Raw genomic sequence first — 15,034 nt, forward strand, 5'->3', positions numbered from 1 at the left:
TAAAACATAAATAAGCAACAACTCTAAATCCAAATCTTTAGTAAGAAAAATTCATAAAAACTTCCCCCAAAAACTTTTAAAACCACATAAGAAAAAATGTGCAATTACCATTAAACGGACAATAAATTGTTCATTGTCAAATCTACAAATTTTTAACATTTGTAGTCCCCAATTATAAATATTGGTTCTTTCGTAACCATTGTCGGAAATATCTACTTGTAAAACTTTTGCAAGAAATACACATACACAAGATTGGGATTTCAATATGTTACTCCATAAATGATTCTTAATCATTATAACATCTTAAGAAAAAAAAAAATCATTAGTACTATCGGAAACCTCTATTAGTACTAAAAAAGTTAAATACTTGCTTTGGATTCAAAATTGAAGAAAATGATCTTAATTATTTACTAGAAAATCCATTCTTATAAGGAACTATCCTAATAAAAATAAAAAAAATAAAATAATCAAACCTTATAAGTCATCCCAAGTTTAAATAGAAATATTGCTCAAATAAAAAACAGATTATTAAAAAAAATTCCATTACAATTGCAAGAAAAGAAAGAAATGGGAAGGAAGTGATTAGGTAAATGAAGTCAACCTATAAAATTTTATATAAAACAAAATATGAATATAAAAAAGAAGTGATAGTTCAAGAGATAGTCCAAATAGAAGAACACATTTATTTCTCCAAATTAAATGCATTAAATACAAATTGATTATGAAAATAGTAAAAGATATTGAAATCACAAATTTTATTAACTACAACCCAGTACTTAGACCTTAATTACATAACAATTAAAATAATAATAATTTTTTTAGTTGATTCAAATAATTATTATATTTGAAAAGGTATATATATATATATATATTTGTAATCTGGTAGCCTATTTTGTGAGATTTTAATTTTGATTCAAATATTTTTTTTATTCAAATAATTATTGTATAAAAAATAGTTATATTCAAATCTAATAATCTTATATTTTAATATGTTCAACCAAAATATTAAAGTTATGCTATGTACATCATAACCTTTTTGTTTTACTAAATGCTCGTAATAAACTAATAATCTTAAAGTTATATTTTCTAAGCAAATTAATTATTTTATTACGATATGAAAATTGATTTTATTGGACATAATGTTATTTGAGAGTGGGAAACGAAATTATTCTATTTAAAAAATTACTATTTATTAAATTATAACCCGTTAAGAATTAAATTTATTAATATATATATATATATATATATATATATATATATATATATATATATATATATATATATATCTTAAAATTAAGTTGAATCATAATTATATTCTATGATATGATAGTATCATGATTTGATTCAGAACGTAATTTGAATATTAAAATTAAATGCTATATTAATAGGTAATTAGTAATTATTATAGTTTAAAATATAATCAATAATCAAATATATGAGTAATTTAATGTTATATATATATATATATATATATATATATATATTATCAATTAAAATGAGTGATTATTTTAATTCAACCTTAAAATGGGTAATCAATTAAAACAAGTAATTAGCATAGTTTACTTTGCAATTTTAATAATTAATAATCAGACTTGTTTATGAATAAACGTAGTCAGGACTTTATCATTAGCATAGTTAAAAAATACAACTTTTTTTAAATATACAGCAACTACTTATTTAATTTTTAATTATAAATGGGAGACATATATAAAAGTATAATATTATATAAATCATATTTATTTATATATTAAATAATAAATAAATAATATTTATTTTACGTTCCAATAAAAAAGTATATTTTACGTTCTATATATATAACGTTTTAGGCATATATTTAGTTTAACTATTTAATAAAAAATAAAAAGGAAATTTATTTATTTTAGGTTGTATACATATGATGTGTTTTTATTTAATAAAAAATTATTCAATTAAATGAAATACTATATTTCACCGAAAATAGTTATAATTATAATATAAAAAATATTATTCATTTATAAACAAGTGAGATAAGTTTTTAGTAGCTAAAAAAAGATTTTTTTAATTACTCTTTTATCCTTAAAAAGAACAAAAAAGTTAAAATTACTCACGAGAAAAAAAAAGTTTAATAAATTACTCATTTATCTTTAAAAGAACGGAAAAATGAAAATTACTTATTTACCTCACTTCTACTTATACATATATAAAGATAATATCATCATAATTTTAAATGAGAACTTAAATTTATAATATGATTCCATTTTTTTAACTTCTATTAATTTATTCTAGCTGTTAATTCAAAAGTAATTTGATAATATTTTTAAAAAAGCTTAATTGTGTTTTTTCTAAGGTGAAACCGATTTTGGTCTTACAATTAAAAAGATCATTTTAGTCTTTCAAACTTGAAAAAAAATATGATTTTAGTTCTTCAGATTTTCTGTCTAGATTTTTTTTTAAAATTCTCAAATTTAGTGCTTAAAAACTAAAAACATATTACTAAAACCATGTTTTTAGATTTGGAAGACAAAAACTAGATTCACTCCAAATATCAGGGAGCAAAATCATAATTGAGCCAATAAGAAAAATTACATTTTTCTATTGTACAATTTACTAGCTTAATACCTTGTGTCTTATATGGGAATTAAATTCACATTTTATAATTTATAAGATTTTTTATATTATTTTGAATTTTTAATATATTATTAATTATTTAGTTTAAATTTTAATAAATGTATGTTAGTAGATATGTCAATAAATATTTAAATATATTTTATATGCACACATGCTTCAGAAAATTGTTATTATTAGGCATATTATTTTAGGTAGGATCTTCTTCACTTTAATGATGTTTTTCATGCTCTCTTTTGACTTTATTTAAAAAAAAGTTGATGTTTTTTATAACCATGTTATTGGTGTAATAATTTGGTCCTAGCATTTTGAAAATCTATAACGCTGGTCAGTTTTGGAAGTCAAATTGAATGGTTGTTAATGGGTGGTAATGGTCACTAATAAATTGTAATAGCCAATAATGAGTAGTAATGGCTAGTAAATGCATTCTTGATGGTAGAATGCCTATATAAGCACATGAATTTGGCCCCTGAGCTCATCCCTTTCGAATTCAGTCTGATACACCATCTAGAGAAAGAAAGAGAGAGAGCTTGGAAGAACCAAAAAAAGAAATTCTTCATGGCAATGGCTGGAGGTATGATTTTGATTTTATTTTCCGCATTTTGTTAATAACCTGTGTTTCTTTTGTAGTTTGTAATATCACAGCTATGTTTTGTGCTAATTGAGTATTGAACACTTGACTTCAAGAAGGCTATAATATGTGCAGACCACTAAACTAGTGAAACTTTTCTAATATGTAATCGTTTTTAATAGGTTATATACTCATTTTGCTTTACAGTTTTTGGAATTTTCATTTAATTTATGCATGAATATATTCTGGAAAATTTTATTCTATGCATATATATATGAAATCAAATGCATAATATTATGTTTCAATTATAAAATTATATGAGAATCTTATTCATAATTAAATTGTATCTTGATTTCGAAATGCAAAATACCATTTATTCTCATATAATGAAGTTTTATGTCTAAGTGATCTTTATAATTTTGATTAATTATGGATTAGTCACAACATCTATATTTGATTAAAATTATATATTAAGTTGGTTAAAGATCATATAAGGAATTAGACATAATATTGTAATTAATTATACTTATATAATGAATTTTATCTCACGGGAATTTTTATTATATCTGTATAATTAATTGGGATAAAATGACGTATTATTTTTCATGATTTACCCACAGGCATCATGATGTATGTATAATTTGTCGATTTTATCATAAAGTAAATATTTACGATAGAAATTAAATTATTTTCATGTTGTACCCATAAAGCATGAATATTGAGCAAGTAATTTGATTATTCTATCATAAGGTTTAATTGTTTCTGATTGAATTAAAAATTTAGCCCACAGGCAATTTTTATGTCACAAGATTCAATTTTATGGTATGTTTACATTGGTAAAAGATACAATTAAGATTAGTATGCTTCAAATTTTGACATAAGCCTTTGGATTTTGCAGCTTCTCAAACTATTAGTTCTTCAGATATTTAATGTGATGTTCCCGAACTCAAAGGAGATAACTATAAGATATGGAAGGAGAGAATTCTTTTACAATTGGGGTGGATGGACATAGACTATGCTATAAGGAAAGACGAACCACCTGCAATCACTGATGAAAGTAGCCCAGCTGATGTTGCGCTATATGAGCGGTGGGAGCGATCCAACCAGCTCAGCGTGATGTTCATTAAGACCAAAATATCGGCTGAGATACGTGGTTCTGTTGACCAGCATGAAAAGGTCCAAGACTTGCTTAAGGCCATTGATGACCAGTTCATCACTTCAGATAAGACTTTAGCAAGCACCTTGATCATGAAGTTCTCTTCTCTTCGGCTCACTAGTGTGAAAGGTGTGCGTGAGTACATCATGAAAATGCGAGATATTTCAGCTCAACTTAAGAAACTAGAGGTTGATATGTCTGAGTCCTTCCTAGTGCATTTCATTTTGAACACCCTTCCTCATGAATATGGGTCATTTAAGATTTCCTACAACACACATAAAGATAAATGGTCTATCAATGAATTAATGATCATGTGTGTTCAGGAAGAAGAAAGGCTTGTAATGGAGATGGGTGAGAGTGCATTGCTGACTACTGCTTATGGGAAGAACAAAGCAATTAAGTCTCAAGCTAATCAGAAGGGGAATGGTAAAATACCACCTCAAGCTGATATTAAGAAGGTGACAAAGTGTTTCTTTTGCAAGAAGAAGGGACACATGAAGAAGAATTGCCCCGGGTTCCAAAAATGGCTTGAGAAGAAAGGTAAATCAATCTCATTAGTATGTTATGAATCTAATATGGTTAGTGTTAATATTAACACCTGGTGGATTGATTCTGGATTTACTATTCATATTGCAAATTTTTTATAGGGTATGCAAAACCTAAGGAAACCAATGGGAAGTGAGCAAAGCATTTTATCAGGCAATAAGCTAGGCTCACATGTGGAGGCCATTGGAACTTGCATTTTGACTTTAAGTAGTGACTTTATTTTAAAATTAGAAAGGACCTTTTATGTACCAAGTTTTTCCCGAAACTTGATTTCTATTTCAAGACTTGTACCGTTTGGATATTCCTTTAATTTCAAAGACACATCATTTGAGTTATTTTATAATTCTGAATGTGTTGGGAATGGTATCTTGTCTGATGGTCTTTATTTGAGTTATTTTATAATTTTGAGCCACTTATAGTTCTATGCATGTTCAAACTGGTATTAAAAGGTGTAATATTAATGAGAAATCCTCTATGTTATGGCACCGGAGATTAGGACATATCTCCATTGAGAGGATTAAAAGGTTAGTGAAAGATGGGGTACTTAATACTCTAGATTTTGCTGACTTTAAGACTTGTGTGGACTGCATTAAGGGTAAGTAGACCAACATGTCTAAGAAAGGTGCTAACAAGAGTTCAAGAATATTAGAAATAATTCATACTGATATTTGTTGTCCAGATATGGATGCACGTGGTCAGAAATATTTTATCACCTTTATAGATGATTATTCACGATATATGAATGTTTATTTGCTTCATAACAAATACGAAGCATTGGATGCCTTCAAAGTCTTTAAGGCTGAAGTTGAGAACCAATGTGGCAAGCAAATAAAAATAGTGAGGTCAAATAGAGGTGGAGGAATACTATGGCAGATATACTGAGAATGGACAAGCACCTGGTCCCTTTGCAAAGTTTCTTCAAGAACATGGGATTGTTGCCCAATACATTATGCCTGGTTCTCCAAATTAGAATGGTGTGGTAGAAAGAAGGAACCAGACATTATTGGACATGGTGCAGAGTATGCTTAGCAACTCCAATCTTCGTAAATCCTTGTGGGCTGAAGCACTAAAGACGATAGTGTATATATTAAATCGTGTTCCAACCAAGGTTGTCCCAAAGACACCTTTTGAGTTGTTTAAAGGTTGGAAACCGAGTTTGAAACATATGCGCATTTGGGGTTGTCCGTCTGAGGTGAGAATATATAACCCACAAGAGAAGAAACTTGACCCGAGGACCATTAGTGGGTATTTCATTGGATATGCTGAAAGGTCTAAAGGTTATAGGTTTTATTGTCCACATCATATTACTAGGATTGTGGAATCAAGAAATGCCAAATTTATTGAAAATGATTTGATCAGTGGGAGTGATCAATTGAGGGACTTAGGTTCTGAAATTGATTATATAGAATCTCAACCTTCCACATCAAATGAAAGATTGGTTGTAATTCATACCCCTCAAGTTCAAAGGGATTATGAACAACACATGATTGGCATTCCACAAACTGTTGTTGATAATCCAGTAGATCAAGTTGATAATCAAATTCATGAAAATGATGAACAACCAGTTGAACAACATGATCCCCAAGAAAATGTTGATGCAACATTAAGGAGGTCTACTAGAGTAAGAAAATCAGCTATTCCTAGTGATTATATTGTATATTTGCAAGAATTTGATTATAATATTGGAGCTGAAAATGATCCTGAAACTTTTGATCAAGCCATGAGTTGTAAAGAGTCAAATTTATGATATGATGCCATGAAGGATGAGATGAATTCCATGCAGAGTAACAAAGTTTAAAACCTTGTAGAGTTGCCTAATGGGGCAAAGGCTATTGGATGTAAATGAATCTTTAAGACCAAAAGGGATTCATTAGGCAACATTGAGAGATACAAGGCAAGACTTGTTGCTAAGGGATTTACTCAAAAGGAAGGAATAGATTATAAAGAGACTTTTTCTTCAGTATCTAAGAAAGATTCTCTTCGTATAATCTTGACATTAGTTGCTCATTTTGACCTTGAGTTGCAACAAATGGATGTGAAAACAACTTTTCTTAATGGTGATTTAGAGGAGGAGGTTTATATGAAACAACCTGAAGGTTTCTCCTCTAATAGTGGTGAGCATTTGGTTTGCAAGCTTAATAAATCTATATATGGTTTAAAGCAAGCTTCCCGTTAGTGGTACCTTAAGTTTCATGGGATAATTTCTTCATTTGGTTTTGATGAAAACCCCATGGATCAATGCATATACCACAAGGTCAGTGGGAGTAAAATATGTTTTCTTGTTTTATATGTAGATGATATTTTACTTGCAGCCAACGATCGGGGTTTGCTACATGAGGTGAAACAATTTTTCTCTAAGAATTTTGACATGAAGGATATGGGTGATGCATCTTATGTCATCGGCATTAAGATTCATAGAGATAGATCTCGAGGTATTTTGGGTCTATCATAGGAAACCTATATTAACAAAATTCTAGAGAGATTTCGGATGAAAGATTGTTCACCAAGTGTTGCTCCCATTGTGAAGGGTGATAGGTTTAATTTGAACCAATGTCCAAAGAATGACTTTGAGAGAGAACAAATGAAAAGCATTCCTTATGCTTCAGTTGTTGGAAGCCTCATGTATTATCAAGTATGCACAAGGCCTGACATTGCTTTTGCAGTTGGAATGTTAGGAAGATATCAGAGTAATCCAGGTATTGACCACTAGAGAGATGCTAAGAAAGTGTTGAGGTACCTTCAAGGGACCAAAGATTACATGCTTATGTATAGACAGACAGACAATCTAGATGTGATTGGTTATTCAGACTCAGACTTTGCTGGTTGTGTTGACTCTCATAGATCAACATCTGGGTACATTTTCATGATGGTTGGTGGAGCTATTTCATGGAGGGGTGTTAAGCAGTCTTTGACTGCTACTTCTACCATGGAAGCTGAGTTTGTCTCTTGTTTTGAGGCTACATCACATGGTGTATGGCTTAAAAGTTTCATTTCTGGGCTAAAGATAGTTGATACTATTTCAAGGCCTTTAAGAATTTTTTGCGATAACTCAGCTGCTGTCTTTATGGCTAAGAATAACAAAAGTGGAAGTCGAAGTAAACACATCGACATTAAGTACTTAGCCATTAGAGAAAGAGTAAAAGATAAGAAAATGGTCATTGAGCATATAAGCACTGAGTTGATGATCGTTGATCCTTTAACTAAGGGCATGCCACCGTTTAAATTTAAGGATCATGTAAAAAGAATGAGACTTGGTTCCACTTTATGATTGTATACTTATATGTTAAAATTGAAACTTTTATATTATGATATTTTCTCATATTTGGGTGCACATTGATTTATTTGAGAAAAATTATGTTTTGGACCAAGAATAAACATTGGGTTTATTCATTAAGTTTTATTATTACTTTGAGTATATTGCTTGGGAAATTGAGTATATTGTAATACATGGATGATATTACTCGTTATAAGAGGAACTATCGCTATGATTCGTATATTCATTTCTTAAGAAGATTGAGTATTAAGTCAAAATGTTTGGACCAAGTGGGAGAATGTAATAATTTGGTCCTAGCATTTTGAAAATCTGTAACGCTTGTCAGTTTTGGAAGCCAAATTGAATGATTATTAATGGCCACTAATGAATTGTAATAGCCAATAATGAGTGGTAATGGCTAGTAAATGCATTTTTAATGGTAGAATGCCTATATAAGCATATGAATTTGGCCCCTGAGCTCATCCCTTTCGAATTCAGTCTGATACACCATCTAGAGAAAGAAAGAGAGAGAACTTGGAAGAACCAAAATAAGAAATTCTTTATGGCAATGGCTGGAGGTATGATTTTGATTTTTTTTTCCGCATTTTGTTAATAACCTGTATTTCTTTTGTAGTTTGTAATATCACAGGTTAAAGATTTAGTCTAACAATTGGTACAAAATATATAACTTTTTAATGACTAATCTTTGTCAAAAAGTAACATTTGCTCATGTGACAAAATATTCTTTTATAATAGATTTTTATATTAAATTAATAATTAAATAAGCAGTAAGATTAATTTGATTGTGATGTTGACTTTTTTGTATAAATTAATAAGATTGAAATTTAATTCGATTTTAATAAAAATATTATTTATTGTTGTTGTCATAGATTAAAATGATAAAAGTAAAAAAAAAATATGACATTAGAGGAAGAGGATTAAAAAATAAAAAATAAATGAAACTCTTTTTTGACAAAAAAAAAATTATAATAGAATAAACAAAATCTATACAAATTTTTTACACTAAAAGATATCCTTCAACCAACCATCGTAGACTAATTCTTTTGAGGCAAAGTGAGTATTGTCTCCCAAAATATTATGTGTACATAACCAAAAACTAACCCGTAAGAAAACAAAATTAATAATAATGAAAGAGATATATAATAAAAGATGAATCAAGTAAAAAGAAAAAATAAAATAGAACTCATAATTTTAGTGTCAACAATAGAGTTAAAGATTGAAAGACATGACACAATAGAGAACAAAAGATTGTCACATGTATTGTTATTCCTTGAGATAATTATGTATACTACTCTTGCAAAAATTTTAAAAGGAATGTTTTGATGTTCAACTAACAAATATCACTCATTATAAAAAATTAATAAATTGATTTCACATTATATAAAATTAAAATCTACATAAGATTTGATGATTTATTTGATTGATTAAAAATACAATAGAATAAAAATAGTCATTATTGCAATAATTAAAATCCCATGGGCTGAATATTTATGTTAATGGTTCTCTTTAGGGCTAAATATATTAAAAAATAAGTATAAACCTAAATCAACGAGAAATGGAAACACTTGTTTAATCATTTAAGGTAATAATAAAATATTTAATGAAGTATTTAATTTAATGTAATAGAATAATAGAATTACTTAATTATAGGAAATACATAATATTTAAGAAAATATGTTTTTAATATTTAAGGTGATAATATAAAGTAATAGAATGATTGTTATTGATTTGAGTTTAAAAAAAGGATTGATTGTTATTTGTTTATTAACTTGTAATCAATTAGTAGTAGTTAGAGTAATATTTTTTTGTTACATTTAAAGTAACATATGCTGTTATTAATTGCAATAATATTTTTACAATAATAAAAAATATATATCATAATTATAAATAATATTGTATAATATTCGACAAAACAGTTCTATAAATTTTTTTAACAAAAACAATAGAATGGGTTATATAAAACATGTAATTAATAATAGCATTTTATAAATTATAAAAAATTGGTTATCTAATTATAAACACGAATCTCTAAACAAAATTATAAATACGAATTGATTTGAGGTTAAATATTATACATATACACATGTAATTAGACTAATCAATTCGTAAAATACAAATTTATCAAACTAATTGATATCTTATTAAATGTTATTATACACTTAATATTTAGCTCATCTGATATAGTATTCTTTGGATCATAGATTCATTTACTATAATTACAATTATGGAAAAAAAATATAATTTATTATGAGAGAAAAAAAATTTGAATTTATGATAAGATAAAAAAATTAAAATAGAATATATTAATATTTGATTACTAAATAATTTATTATATGAATTGAGAAATGAATTAACCAATTAAATTGGAATTGATTGTATTTTGAAAATTTATTGATATAGGAAAAATATAATTGAATAATGTCATTATATAATGAAAAATAAAATATAATATGTTTACATAATATAATATTTGATTGAATAATTGAATTGAATAATGTCATTTAATGATTTTGGAGAAAATATATGATTCGTTCTCAAGTGAAAAATGGAAGGGATTTATTCTTTGTTATGCAAGCTTCCATTCAACTTATTTTGAAAATATTATATTATTTTAACTTCTTAAATGAACTTTGAAAAAGGTTAAATTACTTGATTGGTTTTATAATTGTTTGATAAAATTTAATTAAGTCCCTAAATTTATATTTATTTTTTTAAATGATTTTTTTGTTTAATTATCATTAGTTTTACTAACAAAAAAATTAATCAAAGACTTAATTAAAAAAATTGTTGAATATATTGGCTTATCTCCCATAGGAGGGGAGAATTGGAGGATTAAATTTTTTGTTAGAAAACCTTTTTATTTGGAAAAGTCTCTTGCAAAATTTTCTTTGATGGATCCAAAATTTGAAGATCACTTTAATTGATAAAGAGATATGTGATGCTTTGTGAATAACCTACTTGGTTCCTAGGTTCAATTTTATTAATATCAAATTAATTATTAGATCAATTGAACAAAAGAATACAAAGAACCGAATACAATAATGCAAAGAGATGAGGGTTAGAGAAAAGATTGCACAATAATTTTTATACTGATCCAATCACAACTTGTGATCTACATCCAATTTATCCAAATAACTCGAGCTTGGATTTACACGGATCAAACCAATGATTACAAGTAATCCTTCCTCACATGCAATATGCAATCCACATATGCAACTATTCGTGAAACCTACAAGAATACACTACGACTATGTAGAAATCTACTACACAAACACAAACCTTGAGAACACTTCTCAAGAACAAACCTAGAATGCAAAGAATAGGAAAACATTCACCTAATTAGTGAAAAATATGAAAATGATGCACTTATCCTATTGCATTGGAACTCCCCTTCATGATTTCATAGCAAGATCCATTGATTCTTGAGTTAAGAATTTGTTTTTTTTTGCAAGCAATGAATCTTCAGAGTGATGACACACAAAAGCTTTAAAAACTTGCTTTGAAATTTCTAAGTGAATTATGAAAAATGAGTATCACTTTGAGAGAGTATCGAAAATTCATTTGAATAGATTTCAAACAAAGATAATCAATTATTTGCTAAGGATAATCAATTATTTTATTTGTTGTCTTACCTGAGTATCATTAATAGCATAATAGTTGATTATGTTACGAGATAATCGATTAACTGTGCACGTTTTCATTTTTGCTTTAGGGACAAATAATCAATTATCTTAAGTGGATAGTTGATTATTTGCAAACCTTGTGCAAAGATGAAAAAAATAGTCATGAGATAATTGATTATATTGATCCATTGATGGATTATTTTGTTCTTGGATTAAAGACTTATGTATTTTAAAAAAAATTACCCAATTTAATATAATATTAATTATAACTATGAATCTTACTTGCCTTTAAAAAAACTACAAATCTTACTTTGAATTACCCGAAGAGGATATTCATGATGCAATCTAGTTTATATGCATGTTTCACGCCCAATCATGCATTTTAAAGCATTTAAACCCAACAATACTAAAGGCTAATGTTCATTACTAATAGTCCAAATTACAAAATTGCAATGCATCATCAAAACCAAATAATGACATAAGCATAGACTTCATCTTCAACTCATGGTTATGGCCATAAAAAACAAATGGAAGATTATAACCCAATTAAGAGAAAATATTTTTAAAAACCTATCGAAAATTTTCAAATAGTTCAAAAAGTTACTGAATAATTTAAAGTTATAATAAAAATCTTACATAAAATATCACTTTTTTTTTATAAATATTTACAAAAAAGTTAATCAATTCTTTATTTCTTCATCAATGAAAAAGGTCGTTTGCTCTCTCTTGAGTATGTGTAAGCCTCTTATTTCTATGAAATTATTGGGAAAAAACACACATCTCTCTTTATTCATATTGATGAGAGAATACATCATCAAACAAAAAGGTCAACACCATAAAAATAAAAATAAAAAAGATAACAAATTTGTTTAATGTTGTTCGGACCCTCACCCGTACTTCCATAACAAAGTATTTAGGACAAATTGGACAAACTTACAAACCTTCCCTCCAGGTGACTTCTTTTTCTCACTTAGGGTGGTAACTCCCTCTTTAAGCTGAATGATTCTTCTCAGCTCAATAACTTCTATTAAAGACCTAACATCCTAATCTTAAAAGAAGAAACAAGTTTCTAATTTATAGATAATATCTTTAATTCTAAATAACATCCTAGAAATAAGATAATATCTTTTTAAAATCTAAACAATATCCTAGAGATTGGAAATCACATATTTAAATTGTTTCCAACAATCCTTCTCTCAATTAAAAATTTTAATTTCATCTTCAACTCTCTGCTTCTAGATGTTCATCACAATTATCTTTCACTCATTGGTATAATCCTCACAATTTGCTCTATGAGTATTGGATGGTCTCAACTTGCACCGCCGTTAACAACCGCCATTGGACCATGCTGCTTGACTTCTACATTACTAAGATGACTTTCGACATAAGAACCCCACATAGATCCACCATTAGCTATTTCAAGCTTCTTCAATACTCGTCTTTGGTCACCAGGTCCCAGGATCAATCTGCTTTGATACCATTGTTGGGGAAAAACACACATCTCTCTTTATTCCTATTGATAAGAAAATACACCATCAAACAAAAATACCAACACCATAAGAAAAACAAGAAAGATAACAAATTTGTTTTATGTGGTTCAGACCTTCATCCTTAAATCTACGATCTCAAATTTGTTTAATGTGGTTTGGGCCCTCATCCCTACATCCACAACAAGTTTTTAAGACAAGCTAGATAAATTTGCAAATCTTCCCTTCACATGACATCCCTTTATCATGTAAGGTGGTGACCCCTTCTTTAGAATGAGTGATTCTTCTTATCTCAAGAACAAACCTAACATCTTAATCTTAAAAGAGGAAATAAATATCTAATTTATAGATAATATTTTTAGTTCTAAACAACATTCTATAAATAAGATAATATCCTTTTTAAATCTAAATAATATCCTAGAGATTTTAAATTATAAAATAGCACTTGTAAGGGGGAACCAAAAGTGCAGGGAATTGGTTCTTCTAGAATTTGTTTTGTAAGTACAATCAAGTAAGTATGTGACTTTATTGATAAAGTTGTGGGAAGGTGAAGCCTATAAAGGCTTGTAAAATAAATACTTAGGTTGAGTAGACCTATGAACATGAGAATACTTGCAAAGGTGAGAATAATGACCTGAGAAATGAATCTCAAATGTGTGAAGTTCTTGTTATGTGGAATCTGCCAAAGGAATGTTGACAATTCTGTTACTTTCCATGGTAGTAATGCTACATGTGCAAGTTTGCTTAGGTATTGGTCATATAATTGGGTTAGTGGCTTTATGAGGAACATTGGGGTTGTTGATGTATTGGACTTTGAACTATGGTGGGCTGTATAAGCTTTATCTTTTATCTTGGAATGTTGGTCACAAAAAGGTTATTATTGAAAATGATTCAAAGGTTGCTATGGGTCTTATCTCCAAAGGATGTTTCCTAAACCATTCTTGCAACAACTTGATCCATCATATTCATAATTTTTGTAGGAGAAATTGGAAAGTTAGAGTGAAGCATGCATAAGCAAATATTGTGGCAAATTGGTTAGCAACTATATATGGCATATTCCCAGCCTTGGTGTCACCATTCTTAGTAGTCTTTCACCTGATTGTAGTTTATTACTGCTTGGAGATATAATAGTTGGACCTTTCACTCGTAAGGTTCCTTGTCTGTAAATAAATAAATAAATAAAGAAGAGATAAGGAGATACATAAATAAATGAGTTAAAATATGTGAGAAATAGTATAATGAATATTGCAAATTTTAAAATGATTTCTATACTTATATTTTTTTTTATCAAACAAACTAAATAATTTTCATCTCTCTCCTTCCTCCTTCCTCCCAAGTTCTTCTTAACTAGACAGAGATTAATAGATTTTGTTTTAAAATTAAATTTGTAAACTCAATGATATAAAACAACATAAACATCTAACACCACATGAATAATTTGAATTATTTTTAAAGTTTTGAAAAGCCCTCTTCACTCATAGTTAGAAATGGTCTTCTGAATATAAGTTAATTAATAAGTACTATATGAAATATGTGATTTTAAGTGAAAGATATAATAAATTTTAAGAATGCTTGGTTTGAGAAAAAATAGAAATGAGAAATAAAAAAATAAAAAAATTGATGGTTAAAAATTAAAATGTTTTTTTTCAAAAGTTTTTCATTTGAAAATTATTTTTATCCCCTTATTTTACACACTAACAATTGATTACAAATAAACAACAACAATTATGTTTGATGAAAAACATAATATCAATGAAAATCTTTTTGATGGAA

The sequence above is a fragment of the Glycine max genome, chromosome 4 (genome assembly GCF_000004515.6).
Source record: "Glycine max cultivar Williams 82 chromosome 4, Glycine_max_v4.0, whole genome shotgun sequence".
NCBI classification, from domain to species: Eukaryota; Viridiplantae; Streptophyta; class Magnoliopsida; order Fabales; family Fabaceae; genus Glycine; species Glycine max.